General features: G+C 39.2%; 1 protein-coding gene across 4 annotated transcripts in view; it reads left to right on the forward strand.

The window, feature by feature from the left end:
* Positions 1-5,000, forward strand: part of thrab (thyroid hormone receptor alpha b) — a 335,687-nt gene that overhangs the window by 251,397 nt on the left and 79,290 nt on the right. The window lies entirely within an intron of this gene.

Raw genomic sequence — 5,000 nt, forward strand, 5'->3', positions numbered from 1 at the left:
CACACACACACACACACACACACACACACACACACACACACACACACACACACACACACACACACACACACACACACATACACACACACACACACACACGCGCGCACACACACACACACACCCATGACACACACACTTTACGTCTCATCACTCTTACTTTAGCATAAATACTCAAATGCATGCAAAATGCAACACAGACACTCCCAAACTGACTGTCCCATGCAAAACATAATTGATTATTTCAATCAGTGCACCTGCATCTCTCAGCTTTGCATAACCAAAGCCAACAGTGTATTTTAGGCTTAACACCAGTGTCAACGCTCCAGACTCAGAGAGGACTCGCTATTGCAAATATCCAAATTTGATTTATTTGTTTTACTTTAATTGACCATTTATTGAGTTGTCTAGAGATAAGAAAAGCATTATAGGTACACTGTGAAGGAAATGGTCAAAAAAGGTACTGCATCTATCCTGTTCATTGAAACTGGGCTGCCTATTGCCAAATTTTATCTTTTCATGAAAGTTTACTAAGTAATAAACAAATATTTTCTAGTATGGACCAAGTACAGTCATTTTTGCAGCTAAAAATGGCTATTTCTGGAAATTCAAAATGGCGGACCATGGAGAAGATCCCCCTTTTCATATATGAAAAGTGCAATTTTTTCAGTCATAATGAATACTTAGAATTTGATGGTGGTGGTAAGTATTCATGAAAAAGGTAACATTAGTGAATTAGTGAGACAAAATACAATGCAACAACAACAACAAAAACAACATAAACAGGATTACATTAGACAAAGTGTTGCTTTATTGAGAAAGTACATACTCACGTTTTCCTCCATGGTCATTTACAGGAATAAGGCACAGATATTTTTTTTATTATTATTATGAATATCGGGAATCTGATTTTGCATAGTAGCTATTACTTAGTTGGCGAACCAGTGGAAGGATTTTGGAAGCCTTATTTTAATGTTTTTATATTTTTCTAGAGAGAGAGATTGCCCATTCTGCACCAAGCATCTGCCAAGCACGCATTAACATCTGCTTTGCCATCTTGAAAAGAAAATTGATATGAAATCTGTTCTTAATTATTTAGCAAATGACTTTGTTACACTGTGGTTTTTTTGCACCTCTTGAAGCAAAATGAATCACTCATTTTTTATTATTATTTTAATTTGAGCTCTGACAACGAAATCAAAACAGAAGCCATGTCTAATTTGATCATCTTCTGATCTTGTCTTATGAGCAGACCTGTCACAACCAGGCAAGCAAACTAGGCAATTGCCTAGGGCCCCTTGATGAAAGGGGGTCCCTTGATGTACTCGTTTATCAAAATGACTGCAATAACAAACTCTCAAGTGTGGCAACACCTCCCGTCATACCGTCAATTCAGTGACCAAAAAATGAAATGACACTGATGTTGAAATGTCTCTGGAGGGGGGCCCTGCTCAAAAGTTAGAAGAAATGAAAAGGACCTCAAGTTTCTCTTTGCCTAGGTCCCCAAAATACCTTGGAATGGCCCTGTGTATGGGTGTATGAGCCAAGTACCTCCTATAATACCTTGCCTCTGTTGAGACATGATGTATTGGCTGAGAATCGATGGCACACCCTGCGTCTGTTGATCTGGCACGGGTCTTTGACAGACGTGGAAAGGCCAGCTGTGCCATCAAGTAACAAAAATAGCCTGCCACGTACGTATATTAGGGTGCATCAAAAAATGTTTTTTTCAGCCTATTGATCTGTCTGGGTGATAAAAGTGTTCCACTGCATGTACAAATAACACATGCAAAATATTTTTGCAATCCATGGTGGTTTACAGGTCCAACGGAATATGAGCTGATATGAAGGAACTGTGGATTAACTGCGTCAGTCTTTGCCAATTCAACGAAACCCTCCCACCTAATAACTTGGACTGTTTTTGTGATTTTGTTGAAATATTTTAACCTAAATATTTAAATGAAATAAAACCACTTTGACATATGTAAAATAACAGATTCCTAATTAACTATAATCATCAGTACCCCCCAAAATAATAGATATAAGTATTTCCGAGAAACTGGGAAATTCACACACTGACACACAGGCTAAGCAAAAGGAAAAAAAATCTTCAGTTTTGGATAGAATGATGTTGTAATAAATAAAGGCCTCATGAAAATCAGAGTGTTTGACTCTGAGTTTGTTAGGCATGGTGAATAACTGTTGAGCTGATCTTCAGCCATGGAGGGACTTTGAATTCTTACTTGCAACTCTCACAAGTAATTTCTGAAAGGACTTTACTCTGGTGTCTACAGGACACAAAGCAGGTCTGGCACCACAGTCTTGATTCCACCAGACATCCTCAGCCGGCCAAATCTTGTGTCACTGGCTACAAGGTTGAAGATGACTCCTATGCAGCAAGCTGCTTTCACACGTGGCCTGATCTCAGAGTCAGGTGGTGATTTGTCAAAAGTTTCCACATCCTATGCCACAGCAGATCGATCACGCCGTAAAGTGCTGAAGACCATCAGTGAGGAATGCCATGAGCAGTGGATACCACCTGCCTTGTGCACCCTGCACTGGGACAGCAAGTTGACGCAGACACTTGACAATGTGCGCCAGAAGGAAGAGCGCCTGACAGTTGTTGTTGGAGATAATACACAGCTGAAGTTGCTTGGTGTGCCTGCATATACAAAGGGGGCTGATGAAGCTTGTGGAACTATCGTTGGCAACCTAACATGCAAATTGCTCCAAATTGCACTGTCATCATGTGGCAATAGGTGCCAATTATCCCTCAGATGAGAGAACAGTGCAACCTCTGTTGAGCGTGACACCTCCAGTCTGAGGTCATTAAATATTTGACTGAGTAGCACCTCGCCAATGTGATGGCGGCACCCAGACCACAGCAGTGGTCGTCCCAGTGAAAGCTGTATGGCTATGCAGCTGCGCTCAGATGGCCAGTATTTGAAGCCGTGGTATCAAATGCCATATTGACTACTTGATTGGTGCATTGCCATTCTTGGAGCAATTTGCATGATTTTTTTTCCTTTTGCTTAGCCTGTGTGTCAGTGTGTGAATTTCCCAGTTTCTCGGAAATACCTATATCTATTATTTTGGGGGGTACTGATGATTATAGTTAATTAGGAATCTGTTATTTTACATATGTCAAAGTGGTTTTATTTCATTTAAATATTTAGGTTAAAATATTTCAACAAAATCACAAAAACAGTCCAAGTTATTAGGTGGGAGGGTTTCGTTGAATTGGCAAAGACTGACGCAGTTAATCCACAGTTCCTTCATATCAGCTCATATTCCGTTGGACCTGTAAACCACCATGGATTGCAAAAATATTTTGCATGTGTTATTTGTACATGCAGTGGAACACTTTTATCACCCAGACAGATCAATAGGCTGAAAAAGCGTTTTTTTGATGCACCCTAACGTATATTCCTGATATCTTTGCTGTAGGCCACAATTACACATATGTGGACATATTAACTATAAACAGATGTCGTTTTAGGCATTTCTGTCTGATGACCCATGACATGCGGATTAGATGACATGGCAGATTTAACCCTCTAGCTACCAGGATTTTTTTTGAATAGGTCGGAATTCTACCAGGAATTCTAAGGGAAAATGATCATTTTGGTCATAATTTAAATAATGTCAAATAACTTGAAAAGAAATGAAAAGTGTCAATTACAAGTTACTTTCATATTAAAGTAGAGAAACCACACTTTCAAATGGTATATCATTTATGGATAATTAATTGTTCAGTATTCTCATAGAGTGCCTTTGATGTGGATTAAATGATAAAAATGTGATAAAATCCGATATTATCTAGGCCTATCTATCTATATATCTATATATTTAGGCCTATCTATCTATCTATCGATCTCTCTATCCATCTATCTATCTATCCTTCGTCTATCCATCCATCCATCCAGGGTCAAAGTTGAACAATGATCATGTGACGACAACAAATGTCGCTCACCCAAAAGTCCTGTTTTCAAGCGGTTTCAAGCGGTATAACGGTAATGGACTACACTAGCTAATAATGTTTGAACTAAACCATGCCAAAGACGTGTAAGGATAACCGTAGAAGTGTCCGCGATAGCAGACAGGACATGAATGAAGCTGTAAGGAAGTTTCCCCTCCCAATTTGGCACAGGTAAGACGCGCCAGGCATCACAGACTACAACATGATCTAAAAATAGCCTAAATAGTCATAAACATGTGCTGTTGACCATGAAAATAGATCGAAGAGGGTTGGAAGTTTTCATATTTAGTATATATTGGTTGTAGAAACAGAATGGTTGTGTTTGTAGCCATCCAATCTCGGACGGCCGTCATTTGAATTGACCGCAGATTGCCAAATCGCATAAAGCGGCGCATCTCGTAATAAAATCTAAAATGCTGAAAAATAATATAATATAAACATATAGTTTTTATACTGAAAGTATATCGAGGAGGGTCTGTAATATTGAGCTAAAGTGTTTGAAAGCTGGAAAAACTGCATGATGACGGCCGTTCAGCCGTATTTTCATATGAAAATATTCCGGCCGGCCGCGGCCGTTCTGGTACAGATCCAGCCGGACGTTCACGGCCGTTATGGTAGCTAGAGGGTTAAAGAGCCTCGAATGTTACATCAACATATATGGATATTGTGTTTAGACACAAAGACAATGCTAATTGTTTGTGCTTTTGTATGTAGCAGTTTCCACTTTCTTTTTATCTCCACTTCAAACTAAAAAAAAAATCTGTTTTAGGTAGCTAAAACTGTTTACGTGAAGACCTAAACAGATTTAAAAAAAAAAAAAAATGCATTCATGTCCATGTACGTAAGCATCCGTGTCCATATACAAGGTCTTAGTAATGCAGAGCTATGTAGGTAATTAGGTGAGTTACTACTGCGCCGTAAAGCCATGCAGCAGTAACTACCCTGACATTGACACCGAGATGAATTCCTTCTAAGCCGTAACAGTGTGCAGCCAAGCATGTTGTGGGCATAATAGAGCCTAATA

This window comes from Engraulis encrasicolus, chromosome 17 (assembly GCF_034702125.1).
Source record: "Engraulis encrasicolus isolate BLACKSEA-1 chromosome 17, IST_EnEncr_1.0, whole genome shotgun sequence".
NCBI classification, from domain to species: domain Eukaryota; kingdom Metazoa; phylum Chordata; class Actinopteri; order Clupeiformes; family Engraulidae; genus Engraulis; species Engraulis encrasicolus.